The 12,283-nt window shown below is 42.0% G+C and overlaps 1 non-coding gene across 1 annotated transcript; it reads left to right on the top strand.

Annotated features, from left to right (window-relative positions):
• The first annotated feature begins 6,251 nt into the window (after nt 1–6,251).
• On the top strand, nt 6,252–6,322 carry TRNAG-GCC (transfer RNA glycine (anticodon GCC)). Its single transcript has one exon. It is a non-coding gene; the product is annotated as a tRNA-Gly (tRNA).
• Nucleotides 6,323–12,283: the final 5,961 nt, after the last annotated feature.

Here is a 12,283-nt window from a genome sequence, read left to right as displayed (position 1 = left end):
AGCTCAGAAAAATAAAGATGCCAACATAAAAATGGAAGACACAGTGACTGACCTTCAACAGAATGAACAAACGAGGGAGTTTTCTGTTCGTCTTTGTCTGGGGGATGGGGAGGATGCTTGTTAATAACGAAGTGGTCCAGAGTCATTTGCCAACAGTTCATCAGGGTCCCTCTAAAGCCCAGAGTCATGAATACCAAGTAACTAATGAAGATGGCAGACCAATGTCCAGTGAGATGGAGGAACACAGAGCTCAGGCCCAGGCCACCAGCTTCGAAAGGAATTTATTCTCACCCCAGGGTCTGGTTGCTAGGTTTAGCAAAGAAAAGTACAGGACGCCCAGTTATGTTTGGGACATTGATCTGAAATTCAAATGTAAGTGGATGTCCTGTATGTTCTCTGGCCAGCCCACCCCAGGGGCACAGCACTTGTCATCATTTTTCTAGTACTTACCCACTGCCAGGCTGGCGCTCCACCACAAAGAGGCCCCTTCCAGTCAAGGCTTCTTGAATTTGTTATTGTTAGCTCTCACAGAGTTGGCCCCCGATTCAGGGTGACACCATGCGCCATAGGACAAATAGATCAGCAGACCTTCCTTCTTAGTCTGTCTTAGTTTGGAAGCTCTGCTAAAGCCTGTTCATAGCAACATGCAAGCCTTCACTGACAGGCAGGTGGTGTCCGCACTTGAGGGGCATTGGCTGGGAATTGAACCTGGGCCTCTCACATGGAAGGTGAGAATTCTACCACTGGACCACTACAGCCCCCTCTTGAATCATCTTAAGCCATTGCTGTCGAGTCAATTCCAACTCATAGTGACCCTGGTGGTGTAGTGGTTAAGAGCTATGGCGAGTTACAGCTGCTAACCAAAAGGTTGGCAGTTCAAATACAGCATGTGCTCCTTAGAAACTCTATGGGGCAGTTCTACTCTGTCCTACAGGGTCAGAATCACGTTAGAGACCCAGATAAATAAAGACTCCCTTCCTCCCCTCCCCCCGAATCAGTTACTCCTTTCTGTCCCCCTCACCTGTATCGTTTTGTTAATTCTTCTGTTTTGGTTTGTTTAGTTGCTTATAAGTTCCCCCTCTCCCCGCCAGACTGGAAGCAGCTCAAGGGTAAAGATTATGGCATGAATTGAACTGTGTCCCCCCAAAATATCTGTCAACTTGGCTAGGTCATGATTCCTGGTATTGTATGATTGTCTACCATTTTGTCATCTGATGTGATTTCCTATGTGTTGTAAATCCTATTGCTATGATGTAATGAGATGAATTAGTGGCAGTTATATTGATGGGATCTACAAGATTAGGTAGTGTCTGAAGCCAATCTCTTTTGAGTTATAAAAGAGAGAAGCGAGCAGAGAGACATGGGGACCTCATACCACCAAGAAGGCAGCGCCAGGAGCAGAGCACATCCTTTGGACTGGAGGTTCCTGCACTGAGAAGCTCCTACACCAGGGGAAGATTGATGACAAGGATCTTCCTTCAGCGCCAACAGATAAAGCCTTCCCCCGGAGCTCACGCTCTTAATTAGGACTCCTGGCCTACTAGACTGTGAGACTACATTCTGTTGAAGCCATCCGCTTGTGGTATTTCTTTTATAGCCGCACTAGGTGACTAAGATGGATTATATCTAGACTCTTTTACAAGTCATCCCCAGTATAGCTTCTCCTTTGCCTGATGTGATGTAGGTACTCAAGGAATGTTTGCTGAAAGAATGAATGAGTGGATTATCATGGCTAACATACTTTGAGTGCTGACTATGCGCCAAGTGTCGTTCTAGGCACTTAACATATAGATTTACATCATTTAATCTTCTAGTAGCCCTTTCAGGTAGACACCATTTTTATTTCGATTTTAGAGATGGAGAGAAGGAGGCACAGAGAGGCTGAGTAACTTGTCCAAGGTCACACAGCCTAGTAAGGGACAAAGCTGGGATTTGAATACAGGCAGTATGCTTCCAGAGTCTGTGCTCTTAACCTCTAGAATATATTAAATGAGTGAATGAACAGAAGAATAAGTGAAAGAACAAATGAAGAAATGCATGAGCAGAGGCAGTAAACAGGTATTAAAACCAGGAAGACCCAAGAGGTGAGAGTCAAGATAGGTGCTAGGAGATCAGAGGCTGGTGGAGTCAGGGAGACACTAAGAAGACAAGCTGAGAGACAAACCTGGAGTAATCTGGGTGGCTTGAATCCAAAAGGCAGCTCAGTAATAGAAAAGGGCTGGTCTCCTCTTTTCTTGTTCCTGCCTTGGAATTCAGACTTTGTATTCCATCTCCATCTCTTCAGGGGCCTGACTCTAGTCCTCTTCCTCGCTTCCTGCCCTTTAGCCCTTCCCTTCCCAGAGTGAAACCTACCCTGTCCTTTGCTGAGAGGTTCAGACCAGCTGAGCTCTGAAGCCAATCCTACCTTCTCCCTGGGAGCTCTCAGCCAGAACTTAAAGGGCCTCAACACAGTCAGCTGGACCTTGGTATGGCACTTGCCAGGGTGTGATGTGTTTTGTGACGGAACTGATGTGATCCATGGAGGGTAACCATGGACTGCCAATCAGCACTGCCAAGGTTCTCCTAGCAGCAATGGCACAGACACGTAACAACCCTTTAAGCCTACGGAAACAGTAGACAGTGGCCTGTTCATGTCTTGAACCTCTTCCTTATGAAAGGCTGTGTTTCTATAATGGCCAAGAGCAATCTCTCATTACTTAATGGAACTGAGCAAATAGAAAGGTATAACACAATTCTGTGGGCATATAGGAGTCCCTGGGTGGTGCACATAGTTAACACACTTCACGGTTAATTGAAGGGTTGGAGATGCGGGTCCATCCAGAGACTCCTTGGAAGAAAGATCTAATGATCAACTTCTGAAAAATCAGCCATGGAAAACTTTATGGGAAACGGTTCTACTCTGACACACATAGGATCTCCATGAGTGAACTCGACCGCAACTCATTTGGTTTATGAGTAGATGATCTAGAGACAGAGACCAATCCTAATTTTGACTTTGTGTCTCTGGACAAGTTATGCAACCTCTAAGTTTCCATCTGTTTATTGGAGGAAAGGCCTCTTTTTGTTGTTGTTGAGAATATATGCAGCAAAATATATACCAATTCAACAGTTTCTACATGTACAATTCAGTGACATTGATTACATTCTTTGAGTTGTACAACCATTCTCACCCTCCTTTTCTGAGTTGTACTTCCCCCATTAACATGAGTTTACTGCCCCCTAAGGTTCCTGTCCAGTCTTTTGAGTTGCTGTTGTCAATATGATCCTGTAATGATAGATCTTGGAGCTGTAGATCTGGTGGCACAGTGGTTAAGAGTTATGGCTGCTAACCAAAACATCAGCAGTTTGAATTCACCAGCCACTCTTTGGAAACCCTATGGGGCGGTTGTACTCTGTCCTGTAGGGTCATTATGAGTCAGAATCGACTCCACAGCAATGGGTATAGATCTTAAAAGAGCATAATGCTCGAGGCAGACTTTTTTTTACTAGTTAAGCTAAACTAGTGTTTGGTTTTAAGACGACTTCAGGGGATATTTTTGATTTAAGGTTTAAAGATTACCTTAGAGCAGCAGTTTTAGGGGTTCATCCAGTCTCCATATCTCCAGAAAGTCTGGAGTCTATAAGAATTTAAAATACTGTACTGCATTTCTTGTAGAATCTTTGATCAAAATGTTTAGTAATTGTAGCTGGGCACCATCCAGCTCATCTGAACTCATGGCAAAGGCACATATTCCATTTCCTCCTATTCCTGACTCTCCTTCCTCTGTTGCTCTAGGCGAATAGAGAGACCAGTTGTTATGCCCTGGATGTCCACTGGGCAAGGCCCTGATGACACAGCCTTCTCCTTCCTCTGCCCTGATGTTGTTCCTCAAAGAGACGGGAAGTGAGAAATGGGAAATGACTTGTTAGATATATGTCTTCATTTCAGCAGCCATTACTTCGAGTGTACTATTTTTTTCCTTTTCATTATAAAAATAATTATTGCTTATTTTTCAAAATGTGGAAAGCTCAGAAAAGCGTTGGAATCGGGGAAACATTCATAACTCCGTCACTTAGAGGCAACAATTGATAACATTTTAGATCCATTACTTGTAGTTTGTTTTCTAAGTGAGGCAAACTTCTTTAATCCTTGAGAGTTCCTGTTTTCTAAAAAGGAGCTATTCATAAGGTTTTCAGTGGTTAATTCTGAAGAACGGGGCATCAGGATTGGAAGAAGATTCATCAGCAACCTGCGTTATGCAGGTGACACAACCTTGCTTGCTGAAAGTGAAGACTTGAAGCACTCACTGATGAAGATCAAAGACCACAGACTTTAGTATGATTATACCTCAATATAAAAAAAACAAAAATCCTCATTACTGGACCAATAAGCAACATCATGATAAGTGGAAAAACATTGAGGTTGTCAAGGATTTCATTTTACTTGGATCCACAATCAACACCCATGGAAGCAGCAGTCAAGAATCAAATGACACATTGCATTGGGCAAATCGGCTACAAGAGATCTCTTTAAAATGTTAAAAAGCAAAGATGTCACCCTGATGACTAATGTGCACCTGACCCAAGCCATGGTGTTTTCAGTTGCCTCACAGGCATGCGAAAGCCGGACAATGAATTAAGAGGCCCAAAGAAGAATTGATGCCTTTGAATTGTGGTGTTGGTGAAGAATATTGAATATACCATGGGCTGCCAAAAGAATGAACAAATCTGTCTTGGAAGAAGTACAACCAGAACGCTCTTTGGATGCAAGGTTGGTGAGACTGTGCCTCACATGCTTTGGACACATTGTCAGGAGGGACGAGTCCCTGGAGAAGGACATCATACTTGGTAAAGTAGAGCTTCATTGAAAAAGAGAAGGACCCTCAACGAGATGGATTGACACAGTGGCTGCAATAGTGGGCTCAAGCATAGCAACAATTGTGAGGTTGGTGCAGGAGTGGGCAGTGTTTCGTTCTTGTTGTGCATAGGGTTGCTATGAGTGGGAATCAACTCAACGGCACCTAACAACAGCAACAAAGAGGAGCTACTCATTTTCACAGCAATCAGCAGCAAAGTTAGCAGACCTCTCAGTTTCTTAAACATATCTTTCTTTGTGCTTGTTCACTTTTTAGATGTGTCACTTTGAGTGAAAAGCAATTAATTATAGTGGAAATGCCGCTTGGAGACGTCATATGAAATTATGTTAATATGAATAGAAAGAGAGAGAGGGAGGGAAAAGGAAGTTGATGGGCAAAACAACTGAAGTCTACTTAAGTGGATAATTTCCTTTCCTTTCAAGTTGCAGAGTTGGGGGCCTATATATTTATGAAAGGCTAGAAAGCTGTTATAGTATTTCCAATTTGTCAAAATCAGTAAGACGTATAACTGATAAGCAAAGTTGATAAACCAGCCAACAGGCAACAAAAGAATGACTTTGGTAAGTGTCATTTTAAGTGTTTTTGATTTAAGGAACACTGTTTTATCAGTTCAGGAAAAAAAAGATCTGAATTATCTTCTGAAGATGCAAAAAGCTGGTGTTTGGGAGGGTACAGAATGTAAAGGCTACAGGTGTGGGGTGTGAACACCACTTCTCTCTCCTGCCCTCTCAGGAATTTCCAGGCTCAGAAAACAATGCTTGGGGATCTTTGGGGTTGGTGTTGTCTAAAGGGGTTGGGCTTTGGGACTGTGGGAGTCCTACCAAAAGCCAAACCAAACCCATTGCCGTCAAGTCAATTCCAACTCATAGCAACTGTAGGACAGAGTAGAACTGCCCCATAGAGTTTCCAAGGAGCGCCTGGTGGATTCAAACCGCTAACCTTTTGGTTAGCAGCCACAGCATTTAACCACTACCCCACCAGGGTTTCTGTGGGAGTCCTAGAAGGTATCCTTATAGACTGGCCAGCTGGGACCCCTGGGATGGCCTGACCTGCCTCCTGGACTGGTGGGATAGTACGTGAAAGGTGCTTAGCACAGCATCTGGCACAGAGGAAGTGCTTGATAAGTGTTCCCTATAATTGCTGTTATGTGGGGTGGGGAAGGGAATAGGCTTCTGGGTCTTCTCTTGGAGGTGGGGGTGGGGAAGGGAAAGGAGGAATAGCAGGGAGTAGATGGGTCTCTTTATCTACTTTCTAATTCCACTTTAATCCAGGCCTCCAGGGTCCTGGTTGGGAAAGGCAGGTATATGTATGTATGTGTTAGGGCATATAGAGTGAGGGAGGGTGAAGAGTCAGCTAATATTTATTGAGCACTATATTTTTTTTTATATACAGGAGGCATTGGTGGTTCAGTGGTAGAATTCTCACTTGCCATGCGAGAGACCCAGATTCAAGTCCTGGCCAATGTACATCATGCACAGCTACCACCCATCTGTCAGTGGAGGTTTGCTTGTTGCTATGATGCTGAACAGGTTTCAGTGGAGCTTCCAGACTAAGATACACTAGGAAGAAAGACCTGGCAATCTACTTTTGAAAATCAACCAATGAAAACCCTATGGATCACAATGATCTGATTGGTTGGGAATGGCACAAGACCGGGCAGTGTTTCATTCTGTTGTGCATGAGGTTGCCACGATCAAGGGCTGACTCCACTGGAGCTAACAACAACTCTATACCGGACGCCATGCTAAGCACAACCTTGCATGAGAGGCTAAGTAATATGACTAAGCGTTTGCATCGGGCTTGTCTGCCTGAAAGGAGCCCTGGTTGCACAGTGGTTAAAGTGCTTGACTGCTAACCAAAAGGTCGGTGATTTGAATCCACCAACCATTCCATGGGAGAAAGATGTGGCAGTCTGCTTCTATAAAGATCACAGCCTTGGAAACCCTATGGGGCAGTTTTACTCTTTCCTAAGGAAACCCTGGTGGCGTAGTGGCTAAGGGTTGAGATGAGTTGGAATTGACTCGAGCGGCTTGTTTGGTTGATTTGTCTGCCTGACCCAAAAGCCTGAGCAGAGACAGCTCCTCTACTTTCTGTGGACTTACAAAAAGATTTCCTCCATCAAATTCCTTTAGGGCTTGGGTCTAACTTTGTGTCTGGTAGGGTTTTAAGAAGCAGAGTTTCCCCCATTCATGAAAAAAACAGAGATCGGTCCCTTGGGATATGGAGGGGCTTTCTCCCATTCAGCAGTTAAAGGGGCTGAGGGACACCTTCTTGGGGTCCTGGTGTGCCCTTGCCAGAAACTTTCTCCCAGGCCATACAGAAAGCCAGGAGACCCCATGGCCCCTGCCGGGTCCCACTCAAATCCTATGGAAGGGCTGCAAGCTCCAACCTGCAGGCCAGGCCTGGCACACAGTGGGGCGGTGGGCAGACTGCCATCCTTGGCACCGTTGGGGCCACGCTTCTTGCCAAATGGTCTTGAGTTTCAACATGTTGGGAGAGCACAGGAACTTGTGAGCATAACTTTGCCGTCATCCCTGAAGCCAGGCCAAAGACCCTAGAGAGCTCCACCAGCACAGATGGAAGAGAAAGGACAGGGACACTGGGTTCCTGGGGACTCAAGGCTTGGGGTGCAACCCTCTCTGGGGGAAGGTGGAGCAGCATCTCACTCCAGGGGATGGGGCTGTGATGGGTATTTCACGAGCCATACCAGAGGATGGAAGTGAGCTGCTTTCTTCAGGTGTCTTACCTGTGAGATCTTAAAATGTAGTCTAGAAAGGAATGTAGAAATGATCTAGTCTAACTCCATCATCATACAGTTGGGGAAACAGAGGTCCAGAAAGAACAAAGGACTTGCCTGGGGTCACATGTTGGAGCTGGTAGTAGAGCTGGACCAGAACACTATGCAATGTTCTTTATACTTCTCATATTAATTGATTCTCTCAAATGACTGCATAGTTATAAAGGGCTCATAATTGTGCAGGACTGGTCTACTAAGGTAGAACCCAGGTGGCACAGTGGTTAAGAGCTTGGGTGCTAACCAAAGGTCAGCTGTTCAGATCCACCAACTGCTGCTTGGAAGCCCTATGGGGCAGTTCTGCTCTGTCCTATAGGATCTCTATGAGTCGGAATCAACTCAACGGCAACAGGTTTGGTTTTGTCTGGGACCCTTTTGCTTTCAACAAACTCTGTGAAGTCTTGAGAGTTTCCCAACAAACGAGGGGATTATAGCATTTTTTGATTCAAAGAACAGGGATTAGGTCAGATCTCTCTCCCTAGCCAAACCTTCCTTGCTTATTCAAAATCCCCTGAAACTCCAATGAATAGTGGATGGAAGCCAGCCTAACAGGCCAACCCACTGTCTCCACCAGTGGAACATTCCCGCCTGACGTTTTGATGTGTATGCCCCTGACACACTGCCTATATCTGTATGTCTAATCTATATCCAAGAGCCTTGGGGTGGCGCAACAGTTAGGAGTCTGGCTGCTAAAGGAAAGGTTGATGATTTGATAAAAGACCTGGAGATCTGGTCCCGTAAAAATTAAAAACAAACCAAAAAAACCAAACCCATTGCTGTCAAGTCAATTTTGACTTATAGTGTCTCTATAGGACAGAGTAGAACTGCCCCATAGGGCTTCCAAGGAGCACCCAGTGGATTTGAACTGCAGTCTTTTTGGTTAGCAGCCGTAGCTCTTAACTACTCTACCACCAGGGTTTCCCTGTAAAAGTTACAGCCTAGGAAACCCTATGGGGCAGTTCTACCCTGTTCTGTAGGGTCACTGTGTCTGAATTGACTTGCTAGTGCACAACAACAAATCTATATTTAATCATTTATCTATTTCTTTTATATACATTGTGAGTATCTTTCCATCTTTTTTGATATGTGCTACATTTCCATTGTATGATCATACCCAATTTGTTTAATTAATAAGCTAGAGTTAAGTTTGTAGGTTTTTTTCCTTATTTTTTGTTGACTGCATCAGCCAGGCACTTCAAACAGTACTAAACAATGGAAGAGATAAGTGCTATTCTCTTATTTTGATTTCTAGAGACCTGTTCCTAGCATTTTACTGCTGAGTGAATGTAGCTGAAATTACATATCCTTTATCCTGTTGGAAACCCTGGTGGTGTAGTGGTTAAGTGCTACAGCTGCTAACCTAAAGGTTGGCAGTTCAAATCCACCAGGCACTCTCTGGAGGCTCTGTGGGGCAGTTCTACCCTGTACTATAGGGTCGCTATGAGTCGGAATTGACTCGACAGCAATGGGTTTGGTTTTTTTTTTTTTTTTTAATCTTGTTAAGGATTTTTATCAGATTCTTTTTTGACCTTTATCAAGATTATCGTATTTCTCTCTCCTGACCTACTAAAACAATAAATTATAATAGATTTTCTAATATTGAATCAGCCTTGTAGTCATCATGAGATATTATTCTTTTGATATATTGCTGGATTTGATTTATCAGTATTCAACTTGATATTTTGCAAATGTATTTATGTGATATTAATCTTTAGCTTTTTTATGTGTTCAGTACATTTTTGTGAATGAACAAATGATAAGGTTTGGCATGAGGGCTGTGTTAGCTTTGTAAGACATTTTAGGGGATATTTCAGCTTTTATGCTGTGGCCCACATAAATAGCATAGGAGTTATCTATTGCTTGAGGCTTTTAAGTAATTAACCTGTAAAACTATATAGGCTTAACACCTATTTGGAGGGTTATTATTATTATTTTTTTAACTACTTTTCCAGGCTCTTCCATTTTTTTTTTAAATCTCTTCTTTCTATATCTTCTTCAGCAAAATTTACTTTTTTTTAAGAAAAGTATTTGTTTTAATTCAAATATTAAAATTTCCTCAGAATCTCTGATTATGTCTCCTTTCTTACTTTAGTTATTATTTGTGTTTCTCTTTTTTCCTTGATTAGAGATGGCTATTATTTGTCTCTACTGTTAGCCTTTTTGGGTAATTTGCTCTTGGATTTACTTATTAATTCTACTGTTTTTTTCTTTGATGTGGGGAGAGTAGTTCATTAATATCTACTCTTACTATCTGCTAATTCCTCCTTCTTTCTTTGGATTAATTTTCCCCCTCTACCTTTTTTAGTTGAATGCTGAGTCTATTATTTTAATTTTTTTTTTCTTATTTTAAAATAAAAGTATTTAAACCTAAGAATTTTTCCCAGATTGCAGCTTTAGCTGTACCACATAAGATATTTGCAACATTGTATTTGCACATGAATAACAACTTGGCTGGATATAGAATTTTTGGCTTATAATCTTTTCCCTTCAGACTCTTCAGATGTTACATCATTTTTTTCTTGTGTTTACTATTTCAGAGAACTTTAATGTAATCAGATTTTTTTCTTTTATCTGAAGGTTATTGTTATTTTTATTCTGCTTTGATTAGCCTATGGAAGTTTTATTCATCTCTGGCATGGAGCTGGTGCTGACTGAATGATTAAAAATGATTAAAAAAATTCACCAGATTATAACAAGGAGTACATCTCATTTATTTAATTTTGCCTGGTATTCTGTATGCTCTTTTGATCTGAAAACTACTGTGTTGTTTGGCTGAGGGAAATTTTATTCTACTTTTTCTTTGATTATCGCTTCTCTATCTGCTCAGTTCTTGCTCTTTGAGATTCCTACTAATATCTGGATTCATCATTCAAGTCACTTTTATTTTCTCTGTTCCTCTCCTTTGAATTCTCAGAGAATTCCTTGAGTTTGTCATCCAATTCAAAGAGACACAGCTTCCACAGAGATTTAAAATTCAGCAATTGTGTTCTACATTTCAAAACAACCTTTCCTGATCTAGTGGCTTCCCACATTCATAGGCTCAACAGACACTTCTTTTCCTTATATCACTCAGTCTTTCCGCAGAATATACAAAGTTATGTCGTTTTTCTATATAGTAGCAATGAAGAATCCAAAAATGAAATTAAAAAAAAAATTCAATTTATACTAGCATTAAAAAGAATAAACCACTTAGGAATAAATTTAACAAAAGAAACGTAAGACTTGTACACTGAAAACTACAAAATATGATCTGAAGGAATTAAAAAGACTTAAATAAGATGGAAAGATATCCTGTGTCCATGGTTTCTTTTTGGGGCGGTGAGCATATTCTGGAAATAGTGATGGTAGTTGCAGAGCTTTGTGAATACACTCAAAACTACTGAAGTATATACTTTAAAAGGTCAATATTATAGTATATGACATATATTTCAGTTAAAAAAAAAAAAAAAGTGACTCACCCCAAAGCAGGAACACTGGTGGAGAAAGAACTCTCACAGACCATAACAAGCTTGGCACATCTACCAGACACAGGTTCCTACAGCAGGGAAGGACCCTCATCTGGAGGCAGACAAGCCCCCTCTTGGGCTAGGAGGGCACTCAGAGGACGCTGGGTCCAACTCTGAGTCCAGGACAGAATCCTCTTTTAAGCATTCCTGCCAGGCATCATCAGGGCTCCACTTGCTTGCCTCCCTTGACAGGGAGCTCATTTCTGCTTATGGCAATGACTTTTATCTTAAGCTGCTCAATTTTCTGAAAGTTGTTTTATTGAAGCTGGATTTTTCACAGAGTAAACTAGGAAATTATCATCACATACATTTAGATTATTGTTGGGTGCTGTTGTTGGGTGTTACAGGAGCAAATCACATCTTTCTCTTGTGGGGCAGGTAGGTGGGTTAGGACACCAAACTTTGGGTTAGCAGCTGAGCACTTAATCATTGCACCACGAGGGCTCCTTGAAAGTTGTTTCATGGAGAAGAAATTCTTCCTGTACTTTTCTTCTACTGGTTCTGGCTCTGCCCCCTTGAACACAAGAGAACATGTCCACTCCCTTCCCTTGGTGACAGCCCTTCCCAGACCTAAATCTGCCCACCACAATCTCACAATCTGCTACTCTCTGTACGTTCAAAATCCTTGGCTTACCAGGCACTGGATATCCTGAGTTGCCTTCATCAAAGCAAGAGATAATTTTTTGTATTGCTATTATAAAAAATTTTTAAAAATAAAACTTTTTTTTTTTTTTTTGATAATGTGTGTGGTGTGGTGTGTTTTAAATAAAAACAACCCTCTACTTATGTAAAAACTCTTCTAACAAAACACAGCTGAGGATGAGGAACTAAACCAGAAGTCCTGTAAACCTTTCTAAATGGTGTCAGAGTCCAGGCACTTTACTCAAAAAATAGATAATACACAGCCTTTTGGTGCTCTGGTGGCATAGTGGTTAAGAGCTCGGGTGCTAACCAAAAGGTTGGCAGTTTGAATCCACCAGCTGCTCCTTGGAAACCCTATTTTAACTCTTCATTTACATATGGTTTTAACACATTTGACTTCCTGTTCACCAGACCATAGCAGAACAGAATGAAGATAGAACCTTCTAGGAGCAGGCCCATCATTTCCAGCTCCTTTAAAAGGACCC

Source organism: Loxodonta africana, chromosome 9 (genome assembly GCF_030014295.1).
Source record: "Loxodonta africana isolate mLoxAfr1 chromosome 9, mLoxAfr1.hap2, whole genome shotgun sequence".
NCBI lineage: Eukaryota > Metazoa > Chordata > Mammalia > Proboscidea > Elephantidae > Loxodonta > Loxodonta africana.
Note: the sequence above shows the minus strand (reverse complement) of the source record. Positions and strands in the feature narration are given on the sequence as shown.